This window comes from Fukomys damarensis, unplaced genomic scaffold (genome assembly GCF_012274545.1).
Source record: "Fukomys damarensis isolate Sample0158 unplaced genomic scaffold, DMR_v1.0_HiC HiC_scaffold_20, whole genome shotgun sequence".
NCBI classification, from domain to species: domain Eukaryota; kingdom Metazoa; phylum Chordata; class Mammalia; order Rodentia; family Bathyergidae; genus Fukomys; species Fukomys damarensis.
This window is the reverse complement of record NW_022900932.1, coordinates 4,260,688-4,280,500: the sequence shown is the minus strand read 5'-3', so window position 1 is coordinate 4,280,500 and position 19,813 is coordinate 4,260,688.

The following is a 19,813-nucleotide window of genomic DNA, read 5'->3' as shown; positions in this document are numbered from 1 at the left end:
CTGGGACGATATGGAACAATTTGGAAACATGTAAGGCCTGAAGCCAGGAAGGGCATGCAAGAGGCCAGCCTGGGAAACTTAGCGAGACCCTGTCTCAACATAAAAAATAAGAGGAGTGGATGTTGTAGTTCACAGGTAGGGTGTTCCTGGGTTCAATCCCCAGTGCCACAAAATAAATTTTTTAAGAAGCACCATCAATGGAAGGAAGCAGTCCTCAGGAGACGGCCCATGGGGGTCAGTGGGCACCCAGGGCAGCGTTCTGATGGGAACAGGGGGCTCCGGGAGGGGTTGGGGCCTCTAAGTCTCCCCCATCGCCTGGCTGACCTCCTTTCCCATAGGCGCAAAGCACCATCCATGCGAGCTGGTTTCCCACTCATAACTCCTAACCCGAGCCTCTCCTTCCTTCCAGCAGAGGCGGGGAGGAGGGCAGCGTGCAAAACCGTGGCCTGGTAGCAGCGCATTGGGCTCGCATGCCTCCCTCCCAGCAGCTTGGGAAGCTGAGGCAGGAAGATCACTCGAAGTCACACGTTTGAAATCAACCCAGGCAACATAGTGAGGCTTGTGTTAAAAACAAAGACAGGTTGGGCTGGGGATTTAGCTCAGTGGTGCCACCGCCTGTCTGGCAAGCTCAGGGACCTGAGATCCATCTCTGGTACAAAAAAAACAGAGAGATTAACCAAAATAAAGAAATACAGCTGGGTTTGAGCTTCCTCTCCACCTGGGCCTGCTTTGAGACCAAAGAGCAGGGCCCACCGCGGGAAGGTGGACCGGCCGGTTCTACTCCAGCCCTGCGCGGACTTTCTCTCTTAGGCTCTGGGGCTTCACTCTGGTTCAGCGCAGTGATGGAGTAAATCAGCTCCTACAACCAAAATCTTTTGAAAACCCAGAGGCTCTCACGGCCTTCCGACCGAGGGGCCTTCAGTTAAAGGAAGTGACAGGGTCTAGTTCCATCTCTTTTTCTTAAAATTTTAGTACATCAAGTAGTTTTCTTACCATGAATGCCTTCCTACTTAGGACATAAAACCTAGAAGCTATAGAATACAAACTTGGTAACTTCAACTCCCCCCAAATTTAAAAATTTCTCCATAGTAAAATAAACATACAGATGAGTGTGGCATATAGAACCCCAGACAGCCACAAGCAAGAGAACCTCTGCACACCACACTATACTTAAAGCATTGAAGTCCACAACAGGAACAAGACCTTGAAGGCTGTTAGAGGTGATGAATCACACATCAAGGTAGGCCCATTACAATTGCTCATCACAGAGCAAGGCCGAGAGGGCTTGGAGCAAAGTGTTTCAAGACATAAAGAGGCAATAATTTCCAACCCTGACTTGTATATCCTGCAAAACTTTCCTTCAAAATTGATGGAGAAATAAGGTATTTCCAAGAAAGGAGCATCTCAAAAAATTCATGACTGGGCTGGGGATTTAGCTCAGTGGAGCCGGCACCTGCCTCACAAGCACAGGGATCTGAGTTCAATCCCCGGTACCAAAAAATAAATAATAAAAAAAATAATCCCAGCGCTTGGGAGGCTGAGGCAGGAGGATTGCTGCAAGTTCAAGAACAGCCTGGGCTATGCAGTGAGTTTCAGGGCAGTCTCATTACATAGTGAAAGAAATTCATGACCACCAAACCAATATTACAAAAAATTCTCAAGGATATCCTAGAAATAGACAATGAAGACAAAAAAGCTAATAAGTAAAAAAGAATGAATATATTTGAAAACATGAATGATGAGCAGCTAAGTAAAAGGGGAAAAAAAAGGAAATCAGCAATGACAGGAATACGTCAGTACCTTTCAGAAACAACCCTCAATGTGAATGGTCTCAATTCCTCAGTCAAAAGACACACTGGGGCTGGGGGTTTAGCTCAGTGGCACTGCGCCTGCCTTGCAAGTGCAAGGTCTTGAGTTTGATCCTGGGTACAAAAGGGAGAGAGCGAGAGAGAGAGAGAGAGAGGGGATGGATCAAGAAAAAAAAAATGCCATATACAAGAAACATGGAGGCTGAGGCAGGAAGATTGTTGTGAGTTCAAGGCCAGGATGGGTTACATAGTGAGTTCATGGCCAGCCGGAACTGCATAGCAAGATCCTGTCTCAAACAAACAAGCAAGACCAACAAAAACATTTAATTCAAAGGAAATTCACAGATTGAAAAATCAAAGAATGGAAAACAATATTCATGCAGTGGGAACCCAGGAAAAAGCAGGAGTTACTATCCTAATTTCAGACAAAGTGGATTTCAAGCCAAAACTGATCAGAAGAGGCAAAGCATGTCACTACGTATTGGTTCCGAGAAAAATTTAAAAGAAAAAGATTGGGCCAGAGATTTAGCTCAGTGGTGCGGCCGCCTGCCTCACAAGTACAAGGTCCAGAGTTCAATCCTTGGTATCAAAAAAAAAAAAAAAAAAAAAAAGAAAAAAGAAAAAGAAAGAAAAAAAGATAATTATAAACATATATACAAATACTGGCACACTCAACTTCGTAAAACAAGCACTAATGGACACAAAAAATAAGATAAACACCAGTACAATTATAAGGAGGACCTCACTACCCTACTGTCAGAAATGACAGATCAGGCTGGAGATTTAGCTCAGTGGCATTGCACCTGCCTTACAAGTGCAAGGTCCTTAGTTCGATTTCTGGTACCGAAAACAAAGAAATCAACAAAGAAATATCAATATTGAACCAAACCATCAAACAAATGGACCTACGAGTTATCTACAGAATATTCCAACCACCCAACAAAACCTACATTCATTTCAGCAGGACCTAGGACTTTCTCAAAAATAGGACACATATGACGCTATTAAGCATGCTTTAAACCAATGCAACGAATCAAAATTATCCCACTCCTATCATCAGATCACAGTGCAATGAAACTAGATATCAAAAGTAAAAGAAACCACAGAAACTATGCAAACACATGGAAGTTCAGTAATACCCTCCTGAATAATCAATGGGTCCCAGGTGAAATTAAGGAAGAAATTAGTTCCTACAACCAAATGATAATGCCAGTATGACATGCTGGAACTTAGATGACACAACAGAAGCCGTCCCAAGGGGGGAGTTTGTAGCTGGGAAAGCCCACGTCAGAAAAACAGCATTTTCAGATAATTAACCTCATGCTGCACCTCAAGGTCCTGGAAAAATGAGAACCATCCAATCCAAAGCCAGCACAAAGGGGCTGGGGATTTAGCTCAGTGGTTCTACTGCCTGCCTCACAAGCACAAGGACCCAATTTGAGCTCCGGTACAAACAAAACAAAGCAAAACAAAACAGACAAACAAACAAAAAAAAAACCCACGAAAAACAAAGCCAGAACAGGGATGAAATTAGAAAGACCAGAGCAGGAGTTAGTGAAATCGAGGCTAAAAATGACAATCAATGAATCCAAGACTTGCTTCTTTGAAAAAATAAACAAAATAGATAAAACCTTAATGAATTTTACCAAAGCAAGGAAAGAAAAGACTCCAAATCATGCAATTGGAAATGTAAAAAGTGAAGTCACAATAGAATCTGCCAAAATCTAGAAGCTAATTGCTAATTGCTAACTGCTTTGAAAACTGTACTCTGAGAAAATAGAAAATTCAAAAGAAATGAATAGATTCTTAGATGCATATGAACTACCAAACTGAACCAAAAATATTTTTAAAAAAATAATCCAGTGTCAGTCAACAACAATGAAGAAGTAATTACAAAAAAAACTACCGACTAAGAAATGTTCAGGTCCTGATGGATTCATTGACAAATTCTGTAAGGCTGTAGAGGTGATTGAACGCCAACACTCCTCAAACTCTTTAATGAAATTAAAAGGTCAGTAGTACTCCCAGAGTCAGCCCTGGAACAAGCATTGCCCTGATTTGAGCACCACACAAGGACTCAACCAAAAACAGAATTACAGGCCAACAGGCCAATCTCTTTGTTTGTTTGTTTGGGGGATCGAACTTGGGTCCTTGCACTTGCAAAGCAGTTGGCGGAACCACTGAGCTAAATCCCCGGCCCATGGCCAATTTCTTTACTGATCATAGATGCAAAAATGCTCAATAAGATACTGGCAAACAAATGTAATAAGTCATTAAAAGGATTATACTTCATGACAAGTAGAATTCATCCCGGGAATGCAGGGATGGTTCAACATACATAAAACAATAAATGTAATACATCACATAAACTAAAGCAAGGACAAAAATCCAATGATCATGTCAACAGACACATCCCCCCAAACATTTGACAAATTCAACATCCAAGCCAGGCGTGGTGGTGCACGCCTGTCATCCCAGCACGCGGAAGGCTGAGGCAGGAGGATCGCTGTGAGTTCGAGACCAGCCTGGGCTACAAAGTGAGTTCCAGGTCAGTCTCAACTACATAGTGAGACCCTGTCTCAAAAAAAAAAAAAAAAAAAAATCCAACATCCATTCATGATGGGAACCCTGAAGAAAGCAGGTGTGGAATGTCCTTAAAGGCACCTATGACAACCAATGGCCGGCATCATATTAATGGAGAAAAGCAGAAGCCTCTCCCTCTAAAATCAGGAACAAGACAGTGTGTCTGCTATCACCATTCCTGTGCAGTATAGTTCTCAAAACATTAGCCAGAGCAATCAGGCAAAAGAAAGAAATAAAAAGGATATTGATTTTTGGGTTTTGTTTTTTTTTTTAAGACAGGGTCTCACTATGTAGTTGAGACTGACCTGGAACTCACTATGTAGCCCAGGCTGGTCTCGAACTCAGCGATCCTCCTGCCTCAGCCTCATGAGTGCTGGGATTATAGGCGTGCGCCACCACGCCCGGCTATAAAAAGGGATATTGAGAAGGAAGGAAGAAGTTAAATTATCATTATTTGAAGATGACACGATAATCTACAAAGAAGGCACCAAAAAGCTCCACCAAAATTAAAGCTCTTCAAATTAAAGTGTATACTTATAATCAACAGAGTTCCTGAACACAAATATTAAACTCACCGAGAGTGAAACTAGGGAAATAATACTTTCCACAGTATGCTGTGTGAGACTCGAGCCCCAGCAAGCCAGGAGAGACCCTGAGGATCCCGGGAGCCTGGCAGAGAGAGACCTCCAACTGCATCCTCTCGGCCATCGCCAGCTGCCTGGGAGAGGCTGGCTCCCTGCGGGCTGAGGAGCTCGGAGGAGCAGGATGCAGCCAGACAGTGTCTTGAGGAATCCTGGGCCGGGCCCGCCGGCTTCCGAACAGAGGAAGGTCCAGAAGAGGGCGACGTGAGGTACCAGCGAGCTAGCAGTTGCGTAATCATGACTGTGAATGTTACATTTCTCGTCCGGTTGTTGTGATCATGTGGCCTGTGGATTTATTACTGTGTCTTGGGCAAATGAAAACTTGAATTTAGCCCTCCCTTTTCTTTGCTTCAGAAAGTGTCCTTTTAGTGGCTTTAAAAAACCAAGTGGCAGAGCTGGAAGTTTAGCTCAGTGGTCCTGGCACCAGCCTCACAAGCACAAGGACCCAAGTTTGATCCCCATTACCAAAAAAAAAGAGTGGCAATATATAATGAATTTAACAATATAAGAACATGATTTGGTTCCTGAGCTATTTTTATTTATCATTATTTTGTTTGTTTGTTTTGTTTTTTGAGACAGGGTCTCACTATGTAGTTGAGACTGAACTGGAACTCACTGTGTAGCCCAGGCTGGTCTCGAACTCACAGTGATCCTCCTGCCTCAGCCTCCCAAGTGTTGGCATTACAGGCGTGCGCCACCACACCTGGCTTTGAGCTATTTTTAGATGTTATGCTCAAATGAGCAACTAGGAAAAAGCAAACTGGCTACAAAGAGAACTAGCAGAGTCTTCCACTGTGTTAGTTGGAAATGGGTTACAAAAGCTTTTCCCAAGATTTGTGCATAATTGGCCAGAGTGAAAAACTGAGAGCCATTGGTAGAAACTCACTTAATGCATTTTCTTCCTATCGCTAAAGTTCCTTAAAAATGTGTACCTCTCTGTCCGGAAGTGAGCTGAGCCTTGGGTTCCTGTGCCGACTCCTCCCGGCACCCGTCTCCGAGCGACCCCCAGGAGGGCGCTGACGGCACCCTGTGCCCTGTACTCAAGAACAGTGCTGTGATGTGTCTCACAGTGGCTGCTGTTTCACTTTCGGAATTTTAGTATTTGTACATAGAAAGTGGCTTCAATAACTCGCTGTGATTCTGATTTCTTATATTTACCATTTCTTAAACTATCATGTTTTTACAATAAAAAATTAAAGTAAGCCATGCCAAAAACAAAAATTAATAAATAAAACTTTCCACAATAGCATTAGGAAAAATTAAATACTCGTGGGTTTTTTTTGTTGTTTTTTTTTTGAGACAGGGTCTCACTATGTAGTTGAGACTGACCTGGAACTCACTATGTAGCCCAGGCTGGTCTCGAACTCACAGCGATCCTCCTGCCTCAGCCTCCCGAGTGCTGGGATTACAGGCATGCGCCACCACGCCTGGCTCAGGAAAAATTAAATACTTAGCAATTAACCTAACCAAGGAAATAAAAGACCTCTACAATGAAAACTACAGTACTCTGAAAAAGGAGATCAAAGAGGACATCAGAAAATGGAAAGAGCCGGGGATTTAGCTCAGCAGTTCGGTGACCTGCCTCGTAAGCACAAGGACCCGAGTTCGATCCCCGGTACCAAAAAAAAAGAAAATGGAAAGATGTCCCCTGTTCCTAAGTAGGCAGAACCACTGTAGTCAAAATGGCTCTTCTTCCAAAGCAGTTACACAGATTGAATGCAATCCCACTCAAAATATCTGTAGTGTTCCTTGCAGAACTAACAATCCTAAAATGCCTGCGGAAATATAAGAAATGTACAAAAGCAAAAGCAATTCCGGGCAGTGAGAACAACACAGGGGCCATCACACTCCCTGACACAAAGTTATATTACAAAGCTGCAGTGATAAAAACAGCAGGGTATTGGCAGAAAGCAAAAACACTAGACTTGTGGATCAATGGAACAGAATAAGTTGCAGAAATAACTCCAGGTACACGCAGCTACCTTATCTTTGACAAAAGGGCCAAATACTTTTTTTTTGTTTGTTTGTTTGTTTCTGGGATCAAATTCTGGACCTTGCCCTTGCAAGGCAGGCAGCCGAACCACTGAGCTAAATCCCCGGCCCAGGGACAAATACTTTTGCTGGTGTGAAGACAGCCTCCTTAATAAATGGTGCTGAGAAAACTGGCTCTCCACATGCCAAAGGCTGAATTTTCACTCTCTCTCACCACATACTATACTAAAATCAAAATGGATCAAAGGGCCGGGGATGTAGCTCAGTGGTGCCACCGCCTGCCTTGCAAGCTCAAGGTCCCAAGTTCGATCCCCAGTACAATACATAAATAAGTAAATAAAGATTTAAGTACTAAAACAGAAAATATCTGCTGGAAGATAAAAGAGATAAAACTCTTGAAGATGATGGTATGGGCAAAGACTGAACCCTGAACAGAACCCCAGTTGGACAGGAAATAATAGCAGAAGTCAACAATTCGATGAGGTAATGCCAAATTTAAAAGCTTCTACACAGCAAAAGAAATCACCAATATAGTGAAGCGACAACCTATTGAATGTGAAAAACAATCTTTGCTACCTGCTCCTCAGATAAAGGACTAACATCTAGAATATATAAAGAACTAAAAATAAAATTAGACCCCCCCCTCAAAATAAAAGCCCTAATCAAAAGTGGACATCTGAAATGAATAGCCCTTTCTCAGATGAAGAAATACACATGGCCAATAAATATAAGAGAAACATTCAACATTGCTAGCTATTCAAAGAATGTAAGAACAACACTGAGATTCTATCTTATTCCAGAAAGAATGGTTTATCTCCAAGAAACCCAACAATAACAAATGCTAGAAAGGCTGTGGGGGTGGGGGCGTTTCTTCATTGTTGGAGAGAGTTTAAACTGATACAACCACTATGGAAATCAGCATGGAGATTCCTCAAAAGACTAAAGATAGAAATTCCACTTGACCTAGCTATTTCCCTTCTTGATATCTTCCCTAAAGAGTGAAAGACGTTATATTACAGCCAGCCATGGTGGTGCACGCCTGTAATCCCAGCACTTGGCAGGCTGAGGCAGGAGGAATGCCCTGAGTTTGAGGCCAGCCTGGGCTACATAGTATGTTCAAGGCCACCCTGAACTACATAGTGAGATCCCGTCTCAAAAAAACAAACAAAACAAAACAAAAAGGCACATTACAGTGATACGTGTATGCCTGTGTGTATAGCAGTGCAATTCGATCATAATAGCTAAATATTAGAAGCAGCCTATATGTTCATCAGCAGATGAATGGATAAATAAAATGTAGTATTTATACACAATCAAGTACTATTTAGCCATGAAGAAGGATAAACTTGAGTCATTTATAGGAAAACAGAAGTAAATCAGAAACACAAGCTTAAAAATATCACGTGGTTTCTCTTATATGAGAAACTCCATATATAAATAAAATGCAAAATAAAAGACAGTCAATAAGAAAAGCATTTCCCTGTGTTTTTGATGAGTGGTTTCTTTCCAGGGTCTGAAGGACTGGAGTCCAGGAGATGTCAGAGGGACAGTGAGTCACGCCAGACTATTTTGTTTCCGCATTCCTATTTCTGTGTACGTGCTGGGTCCTGGCCCTCGTTTCCTGCTGGGCACCAGCAGGCAATGCCCTGGCCGTTCTACAGCTGGAGACACTACGGCAACTGCCACTTTTCACGTCCCTCCGTGCACCCCGAATCACAGTTTTCTCTGCTTAGTTTCCTGGCCCGGACCCTGGGGAGGCCTCTCTGTCCTTGGGCTGTGGCAACCATGCTAGCTAAGCTGTATGCTCGCTCACATGGGTAATGGGGGAAATAAACAGACCCCTGAATCCTGGGCTGATGGAGGCAACAGGGCAGGGGGCTGTGGATGAGGGGTGTGTGTCAAGCAGTCTTCCGGATTTCACGCCAGCACTTTCAGACCCAGCCCCTCTGGAAGCCACACATGCCTGGCCTGGACAAGGTCCCTGCGCCCTTGGCATCCTGAGATTAAACTTCTCAGGGGGCTGTGCCCAGCCCCTGCCCTCTCTGTGACTGTCTCCCATAGCCATGTCCCAGCGGGTCACTAGAGATAGCTGCCTGGCCGCTGCTGTGCGGTTCAGCCTCACACAATGAACCCCATCCCCAGATGGCTCCCAGCGAAGCCCTCTGAAACATGGTGTCGCTTTCCCGGACTTCCTTCCCAACTCCAGTCAGCTTTGTGGAAAGGGTCACGGCCAGAGAGAAAGGCCCTGCTGGTTTTGCAGGTTATAGCGGCTGCAGGCTTCTCTGCTGGCCTGGCGCACTGCGGCCTCCACTCCTCTTGGACCTTAGCAGCATCAGCAGAGGCAGACGCTGTCCCAGGGAGCTGGGAGGAGCCTCCCAGACGCCTCTCCCTTCCTCTGTGCCCCGCGTCATCTCTCCAACTTCTCCGTGTTTCTAGTCTTCCTGTCACTCCCTCCCAACTCCCAGAGATCCACCTCTTTCCTTCTCTTCCCTAAGTTGTTATCATCCGTACGTCTCAACCCCAGGTCCCAGAGAGGCTGTACTTTGCTTCTGGTCTCTACTCGATCGATTTTTTTTTTTTTTAATTTTTAGTGGAGTTTGAGGGGAGATAAACTGACCCAGGAGATTGAGAACAGAGTGACTTGCCTCCTCGGACACAAGGAAGTTCCTAGGGGAAGTGGGCTCCGGAGGAAGAAAAGGGACAAGGAGAAGAGCTTCGGCTCTGCAGTCAGGAAATCGGACTCCCTGCGTGGCTGCTGGGCTCACTACCTTTGAATACTCAAGCAGCTCCTTTGGCTTCTGAGTCAGGTTATTGGTGAGGCCTCATCCTGTGTGAGCCCGGAAGAGTCGTGATCATCACCTGGGATTGAATGAGTGAGAGCTGTCTGTGCGTTACAAAGCGCTGCTCTAACATCTTGGGCTGTGACTAAGTGGCTAAGGATGGGCCAGGCCTGGAAAGTAGGCTTTGCGGGGAGCGGCCTCTGGGCGGAGAGAATGAAGGGAAAGCGGTCTGTGAGGCTGGACAAGGGGAAACCCGGCCTGCGTTTCTCAGACCAGGAAGGAAGCCAAGCCTGGGCTCCCGGCCCTTGAAGGAGAAAACCAAGTGGATGGCCTCACCTCAGCCCTAGAGAGCGTGGGCCCCCAAAACACGGATCACAAGGGCGGGGAGGGACGCCCGGAGCACACCTCCTCAGGTCCCTGGATGGCCCCTGTGGAGGCCGGAAGGCTGGTGACCTCGGGACCTCTTTACCCCTGAAGGTGGCACAGCCTAAGCATCAAAAAACAGGTTGAAGCTGGGCGTTGTGGTGCATGCCTGTCATCCCAGCACTTGGGAGGCTGAGGCAGGAGGATCGCTGTGAGTTTGAGACCAGCCTGGGCTACATAGTGAGTTTCAGATCAGTCTCAACTACATAGTGATACCCTGTCTCAAAAAACCAACCCCCCCAAAAAAAAAGCAGGTTCACACTTGGTGGAGTGGGGCCTGGGGGTGCACACCTGTAATCCCAGCACTCAGAGAAGCTAAGGCAGAAGATTGCAGTTCGGAGCCCAGCCTGGGCAATTTAGCGACTTAATGAGACTGTGTAAAATAAAAAAGAAAAAGGACTGGAGTGCAGGTCAGTGCAAAAGCCCTAGGTTATATCCCCAGTACCACAAAGAAAGATGAGAAGAGCAGGAAGAAACCAATGCAAATTCTAAAAAAGCACTCTACGACTGACTCTACCCTTCAACCTGGATGCTAACTCGTAATTCAGGTTATTTTGACCCTAAATTTTATATGTTCTGCATTTCAAAAATTAGGTTAACGGGCTGGGGATTTAGCTCAGTGGTACTGCGCCTACCTGGCAGGCACAAGGTCCTGAGTTGGTTCCTGGCACAAAAAGTAAATAAATAAGTAAATGATTAAGTTAAAATGATTCTGTATCATAGCCATGTTCAAACAAAGTATTTCTGGGGGCTTTTTTGGGGTACTGGGGATCGAACTTGGGACCTTTCGCTTTGGAGGTAGACGGTGGCACCACTGAGCTAAATCCCCAGTCCCTATGGGGACTTTTAAACCTTTACAAAATAAAGACCATCTGAATGATGCATTTTATACTGACTTTTTTCACAAAATTCTTGCTCGATAAAATTCTGAATATTTTTGATATTTAGACTGTGTGACTGTGAAATAAAGTTTTAAAAGTAAAAAAAAAATTTTTTTTTAAAGATGCCTCTTCAATTTGTCCCATGTGGAAGGTTCCCAAGATATATTTTTTAGCAAAAACATCAAGGTGCATTACAGTATGGTTAGGGTATTATTTTTGAAAAAGATTAGAGAGAGGTATGCTTGCTTGTGGAGAATATGGGTAGGTAGGTGCCAAAGACTCCGGTAAGGGAAGAGGTTCAGGGGTGAGGAGGGTGTACCAAGGCTGGGAAACGGGTGAGGGTTTCCCCCTTCTATTATTTTAGATTTTCTACCATGGAAATGTGCTACTTATTTAACAAATGAACAGAAGATGCATTTAAAAAGCCTTAGGCGAATCGTTTTGCAAGGTTCATTTGTGATGCAAACAGCCACTCCCTAATTTGCTTTGGTAATGGTTGACATTTGTGTACTGGATTTTCTTAAAGCGTGAAATCCCCGCATCTGCAGGCCACACCCCGAGTGTTTAACTTTGAGGTCACCGACCAAACCAGCCAAGCAGGTGTGGCTTTGAAGAAGAAGAAAAAGAAAACACAAAGACTCTCCGGAGAGCCAAAGCAAATGGAGGGGCTTGCTCAAAGGGAAGGGATTGGAGGGTCGCTGCAGTCTCCTTTCTTTTCTTTTTCTTTTTGGCGGGGGCGGGGAGGGGTGCAGGGTCTTGCTCTGCAGCCCACGCTGGCCTCAGACTTGCGGTGGCCTCAGCCTCCTCAATGCTAGGGTGCCAGGAGTGCACCACCACACCCAGGAACTGTCCCCTTCACACAACAGGAAACTAGTACCCAAAGGAGATACCGCCAGATGAAGAGATCACACGTTCTGTGTAAAGGGGAGGAGAGTGAGTCTCCATGCCCCTGTTTGTTCCTGTTTGCACACGGAGCTCTGGAGCTACCACGATAGGGAACCCAGGGACGGGGAGGGTGAGACGAGAGGACCCAGACAGAGGTGGGAAAGGAGCTTGCACTTTGAATCTGCTGTAACCCTTGCTCTATTATTCTTTAGACAGTACAAAAACTTTAAAAACTTTTCTTTTTAGAGGTGGACCGTGCTGTTTACCTGGCCTTACTCAGTTTTGAGGACGACATCGTGGGAATCGGGGTTCAGGGGTAAACCCCAGGGCTGACATCACAAACCAATCCTGCTGCTTTGAATGCCAGGACCGTGCAGATTAGTTTCTCACACCGAAACTTCCTCGTGTTGGGGTTGGTTTGGGACAAGGTGGGGCGTGGGCTGAGCTTCGATTCCATTTTTAGCACCCAAAGCTAGCACTCAGCACCCTCCCCAGCTTTTTCCTTTGGCACTGGGGATCGAACTCAGGACCTTGCACTTGCGAGGCAGGCACAGTGCCACTGAGCTCCGTCCCCGGCATCCCATTTTTGGTGGCAGGCAGATGCGTCCACACCGGACCCTTTGCTGGTGTGTGATTTGGTCGCTGAGGAGGAACCACAAGGGTGACAGTGGGCATCAGGAAACCTAATTCCGACTGAGTTTGGCAACGTAATCAAGTTGGTGACTTTGGACAATGTATTTCCTCTCCTTGGGCTGGTTTCCCACCTGTATTTTTTTTTTTTTTTTTTTTTTTTTTTTTTTTTTTTTTGGCTTTTTGAGACAGGGTCTCACTATGTAGTTGAGACTGACCTGGAACTCACTGTGTAGCCCAGGCTGGTCTTGAACTCACAGCGATCCTCCTGTCTCAGCTTTCCAAGTGCTGGGATTACAGGTGTGCACCACCACGCCCAGCTCTTCCCACCTGTATGTGAAAGGATTCGATGACCTGGTCTCTAGTTTCTCTCAGCTCTGCTGCTGTTGAGTAGTCAGTGTCATTAGCAAGGTAGAAAGGAGGGGATTTATGAGATCATTTTTTCAAATCCAGGAAATGGGGATGGGCTGCTGGGCTTCCTTGGGTGCTCTGAGCTGAAGCCATACCAGACCTAGCAGGTGATCCAAGGTGCGGTTCCCCGAAACCCACACTCGGGTAGCAACTACAGAATTTAGATCTACGTTCCTAGGAGCACGCGTTTAGGGACATCAATCAGTGCTCCTGAAAGACCTTTCAAATAAATTTGGAGAATCTTGTATAACAAATATTACTAGCTGGGCGTGGTGCGTCGGGCCTCTAATTCCAGAGGCTGAGGCAGGAGGATTGCAAATTCAAGCTCAACCTGGGCAACTGAGTAATTTAGCAAAACCTGTCTCAAATAAATTAAAAAAAAAAGGAGGGGGGATGCTGGGGATGTAGCTCCAATGTGAAGGCCCTGGGTTTCATCTCTAGTACCAGGGAAAAAACAAAACATGCTCAAAGCATCTTTGTTCTCTGTGTTGACCTATGTCTGAAACCACGAAGCCACATGAGGACTATTTTTGCATTTAGTCCTCTCCCAGTTTAGAAGTTTTCATGTCTGTGGTCTAGGCGTTAATGATACAGGAGAAATAATACGTAACTCCCAACCTGCTAGATGTCAGATACGCCAAGTTCGTGTTCCCCAAAATCAAAGAATGAATTCTAAGGAACACTAGAGGTTAGCAGTGGGAAATATTTATTGAGAGAGAGTTCCTGAGAGACAGGAGGGGCGCCCAAAGTGGGTTGCCAATGACCCCACTTCTCAAAGAAAGTTTTATAGAGCAAAATCACAAGGCAGGTACAATGTGGGACAAAAGTGATCGACCAATAAGATTACAAGTACAGCCGCTTAGGTAATATTGAGCCGATGGGGAAACGGGTCACGTAGCGAGGGCACATGGAAAGAGGAATGTTTTTAGGAAAGGCTGGATCAGGAGGTCCCAGGCAGCCACCTGGGGACTGGTGTCCATCCAGACTTTATTGGACCAGGTGATACCAATTATAGCATAACCTTCCATCTATGGCGTATCCCCCGGGGAGGCGTGTGGGTCATTCCTTCTTTATCTCGAGGCCTGACCTTCAGCAGATGTGCTTCCAGCCACATGGTGATGTGTTCTGGTCCCTGCCCCGGCTCCCTCCAGGGCCCAGTCCTGTGTGACTGCCTAGAGTATTTCTACCTAACTTAGCTGCCTATAACGTTAGGGTAAAACGGATCAGTCAGGCAGCTGTTAAGGGCACTGATAATTCCGCTACGGCTTCCCTGAAAGACAAGTGCTCCACACAAGTTCCCTTCCTGGCCAGGCTCGGTTATGGGCAGTCGCCGTGGAGAAAATGCTGCCAGCTTTCGGGAAGGGATGGAAAGGAGAAGGGAGCTGCATGAGGGTGAAGCAGGTCCCTGCAGACTCCACCGGCCACTCCGTATTTGTTACATTTTAGTTACCCTAGCACAGTTCCCTGGTCAGTTGTCTTAATGCACTGGGAAAATGTTTGCTAGAAATGATGGCTGATGTTTAGAAGAGGACGGCCCAATTAAGCAGCACTAAGGAGAAAAAAAACCAAACACGGTAGAGGAGGGATTCCTGCTCCCCCCAGGGTCTCACTATGTAGTTGAGACTGACCTGGAACTCACTGTGTAGCCCAGGCTGGTCTCAAACTCACAGCATCCTCCTGCCTCAGCCTCCCAAGTGCTGGGATTACAGGAGTGCGCCACCACACCCGGCCTGAGGAGGGATAGTCTGGGAGGACAGAGGGTATGATGTGAGTGTGGTATCAACTGGGCTGGGCCACGGTGCCCAGTTTTGGGGTCAAGCACCAGTCCAGACGTTGCTGTGAAGGTAGACCTCGGATGGGACTGACATTTAAAGTCACTGGACTTTCGGTCTGGCAAAGGACCCCCCAGAATGTGAGTGGACCTCTCCCCAGAAGTTCCAGACCTTAATAGCAAAAGCTGTGTCCGGCCTGCTGGTCTACCGTGTGGATTTCAGCCTTCAGAGTGCAACTTCAACTCTTCCAGCCTGCTCTATATATCTCAGACTTTCCATCCTCTGACATCACACGAGCCAATTCCTTAAAATAAATCTTTCTATATCTAATCTCCATACAACCGTTGTCTTAATACTCGGTTTTACTTTCTCTAGTTTCAGTTATCTGCACTCAACAGCAGTCCCAGAGTATTCAGTCAAAAACTTCATAGTTTGAGGGGAGACCATATTCGTATAAATCTTATTGTAGTTAGATTGCTTTTATTATATTGTTATAATTTTTCTTTTTAACAATTATTGCTAATTTCCTATTGTGCCTAAGTTATAAATCAAACTATCATAGGTATGTGTGAGGAAAAGATACAGTATGCAGAGTTTACAGCACCCTGGTTTTGGGTGTCCACTGTGGATCCTGGAACACATCCTGCGCAGATACTAGGGGATGGGGGCTACAGAGCCCAGCTACAGAGGGCGGCTACAGAGGGCTCCAGGGAGGTTGGCCTGAGAGAGAGAGAAAAATTGGAGCTGATAAACTAATTGTGAGTCCGACTATAACCTAAAAATGTTTTACATTTTTGGCAGAGAGATTGCAGATAAGTTAATGATAGGTATTTAAAAACAAAACTGTGCAAGGAAAAAAAAAAACCCTGAGGCAACCGTTAACTCCAGGGAAAACATAAAGTGGTACAAGAAGAGAGTTTGGCTGTAGTTGTAAATTCTGCAGATTAATTTAAGAGGAATGGCAGGGGTGGAAGAAGTTGTGTGGAACTTGCCGTGTGATTTATCTATCTATCTATCTATCTATTTATTTATGCTGGGGGTGTACCGGGAATCGAACTCAGGTCCCTGAGCTTGTGAGGCAGGTGTTGGAACCATGGAGCTAAATCCCTGGCCCCTTGTGGTCTGACTTGAATTCTCATCTTCATTGAGGAAATTTAAAAAGACCTAAAATGAAAATTTAAGAAATAGCAATGTATTTTGGAAACAAAGAGGGAAGGAGCAAAAGAAACAACTAAAAGCATTGAAAGCAGCTGCTTTTCTGCTGAGTGAATCCGGTGGGAGTGAGTGGGTCAGGGAACTGTTTATCATTGTAAATCCAGCAGATCACTTGATCTTTTCCATGTCTGTACATGTTTTACTGTGATCAAAATAAAAGCTAAGTAAAGAGATTTTCTGGACCCAACACGGGAAAATGGGGAGGAACAGAAAAAAGAAGAAACTAATCTAATAGCTCCTTGTGATTTCTGTACTAAGAGAAAACCACTGTGCACATTCTAGACGGATGAATTCATGAGATTAAAGTGTCAGAGGTTGAGGATTTACAACATGGTGATTTAGATATGAATGAACAAGAAACGAACAGTATAGTGGTCTAATTATATCATTATGGCATAATCCTCTGCATTTAATGTGTATGAAGCAGTAGTCTGGAGGGTTCTGGGGGTGTAGTTAAGTGGCAGGGAGCAAGTTTAGAGTGCGTGAGGCTCTGGGTTCAGTCCCCATTTGGTTACCCACCAAACGTTACTCCGTAGCTATGTGAGCAGGGCTGGGACTAAGGTGGGGCTGGTGAGTGTTCCAGGACCGGCAGCGTAAGGTCTCGAGGTTGTACGTACGTGGAGACACTGGAGCGTGCACGTCTCCTTCAGTGCTATACTCTGGGTCTCACAGTGTCACTCTGGTCCGGACCTTGGACTTTCGGGTTCCTCCTTATTTTGCTCTTACACGTACGTATGTGTATGTGTGCCTGCCTTGCTACTCCAACTATGGTTCTTGTTCCACTGGGGTTAGTATCACTTGGGGGCTTGTTTGGACTGAAGATGGAGATCGTGCCCAGGGCCTTGTGTATGATGGGCAAGTGCTTTGTCACTGAGCCATCCCCCAGCCCTAGACTCTGCGTCTTAGCCAAACCCCAGGGGCTTGGTGCGCCCGTTGAAGTCTGCCAGGTTCTGGGCTGGCACACACCAAGCCCGGTTCCAGTCCTCCTTACGGAGCACTCAGAGTCCATTGATGCCATTGCCTGGAACAAGTAGGGCACACACTGCCAGGGAAGAAGGTACCTGCCCTAAGGAGGGCAGAGAAAATAGAGAAGAGAAATATACAGAATTGCCTCTGGTCAGTGTTCTCATGGACCAGAAGTCAATCAGTGAGTCCTGCCATCTATCAGTTCTTCCAATAGATCAACTGGATGAAAAAACAACCACGCAGTCATGTGTACTATCATGGCAGACAACATTGGCTGGATTACCCAACATTCATTCCCAGCCCTTTCTTCCTGTTTGGCCGCGTTATAGTGCATAACAGAGTACTTGCTTTCCCAGGAAGCGTGGCCACGTGACACAATTCTGGCCAATGACATTCTAAAAGCCTTCTAGACTCCGCCCCCCTTCCTAGTATGGGGATTGAGCTGTATGCCTTCGCCTTGCGTGACATCCTCAGCCCATTTTTTATTTTGAGTCAGGTTCTCATTAAGTTGCCTAGACTGGGCTCAAATTTGTGGTCCTGCCTCAGACTCCTTGGTAGCTGAGATTACAGGTGCGCACTGCCACACTGGGCTGCAGAGCTAGGTTTTGCAGCTGATGGGGCTGATGCCACTGACTGTGGATGCTGAATACTGTGACCTAAGCCAGGGCCACACCAAACTCTAGAAACCCCCGTGAAGCGGCTACCATCCTCACCGAGATGGGCACACTGTTGTTTTTCAAGAGTGAGGCGAACAGGTAAGCATGACATTCCCCGGGGTACAGATTTAAGAGTTGGGCAAACAAACTCAGTAATCAAGATAAATAATATTTCTTTTTTTGTTACCGGGGATCAAACTCAGGACCTTGTGGATAAACAAGATTTCAATGCAATAGATTTTTTATGGTACTGGGGATTGAATGCAGGTCCTTCACACTAAGCTACATCCATAGCCCTTTCCCTAATTTTTTTAATAGACAGGGTTTCACTAAGTCGCTAAGTTCCTAAGGCTGGGCTTGAACATGTAATCCTCCTTCCTCAGACTTCTTAATTGCTGGGAGTACAGGTGTACGCTATGATGCCTTGCTGGCGGCCCAGATGTTGAAGCTAATGGAGCCAACGTGCTTGGCTCAGTGTAGTATTTTAAAATCAAAATTAATGCAAAAAGCTTTAATGCACAAAATATCAAAATTTAAAATAAACTAAAAGCCGGGCGTGGTGGCGCACGCCTGTAATCCCAGCACCCAGGAGGCTGAGGCAGGAGGATTGCAGTGAGTTTGAGACCAGCCTGGGCTACATAGTGAGTTCCAGGTCAGTCTCAACTACATAGTGAGACTGTCTCAAAAACAAACAAACAAACAAACAAAACAAAAAATAAATAAATAATAGATAAATAAACCAAGATTTGACAGTACAAGACTTAATGCAGATGGAATCATCCTTCCTAGGAGAGAATATACTTGGATTTCTCAGTTTTGAAAGTGAGAAATGTATGAAAAGGCTTCTGGGGCTTGGGTGGCCCAAATGAATGACAAATATCCAGAATTCTTACTGGAGTCTTAGTAAAATGTCATTTTTTGAGTTCATGCAGGGACAGAGACATATCCTGGGCTATTTTGAGAAAAACTTTAATGTTTAGTAGAGTTGGGCAGATAAACTGACACAGGTGAACAGCGAACAGAGAGTGATTTCCTCCTCTGACACAAGCAAGTTCCTAGGGGAAGACAGGCCTGGAAGTGGGCTCCGGAGGAAGAAAAGGGACAAGGAAAGGAGAAGAGCTTCGGATCTGCAGTCAGGAAATCGGACTCCCTGCGTGGCTGCTGGGCTCACTACCTTTGAATACTCAAGCAGCTCCTTTGGCTTCTGAGTCAGGTTATTGGTGAGGCCTCATCCTGTGTGAGCCCGGAAGAGTCGTGATCATCACCTGGGATTGAATGAGTGAGAGCTGTCTGTGCGTTACAAAGCGCTGCTCTAACATCTTGGGCTGTGACTAAGTGGCTAAGGATGGGCCAGGCCTGGAAAGTAGGCTTTGCGGGGAGCGGCCTCTGGGCGGAGAGAATGAAGGGAAAGCGGTCTGTGAGGCTGGACAAGGGGAAACCCGGCCTGCGTTTCTCAGACCAGGAAGGAAGCCAAGCCTGGGCTCCCGGCCCTTGAAGGAGAAAACCAAGTGGATGGCCTCACCTCAGCCCTAGAGAGCGTGGGCCCCCAAAACACGGATCACAAGGGCGGGGAGGGACGCCCGGAGCACACCTCCTCAGGTCCCTGGATGGCCCCTGTGGAGGCCGGAAGGCTGGTGACCTCGGGACCTCTTTACCCCTGAAGGTGGCACAGCCTAAGCATCGCAAAGCAGATTGTGCACATCGGGACACTCTCCTGACACCTACTGCCTGAGGCTTTGAGCCCCAACTGATTCCAGGTTAAACAAGTTAATCCTAATTTTACGGAAGGGCCGGTGGGGCCGAAGGGTCTGGTAGACGGAAGCCGAATCAAGGAAGGTAAAAGAACTATAGGGTGATTAGATTTCATAGAACTATAGTCTGCACATTTCTGCACACGAGTGCATGCCAAATGGGTTAAATCCGAGCGAACTCGGTCTTAGAGCTAATTGCACCCTTTCTAGTTCATTGTATTGTGCTGTCAATTTCCTGCTTTTGATAATGTATCTTGTGTGAGACGTTGACGGAAGCTGGGTGGGTAATGGCCATACGGAACTTCTTTGTACTCATTTTGCAACTTCTTGTGAGTCTATAATTATTTCAAATTGAAAAGTAACAAACAAAATAAGAGAACTTCCTCAGCCCAGCCCCGTCCGCCCGAAGACTGCCCCAT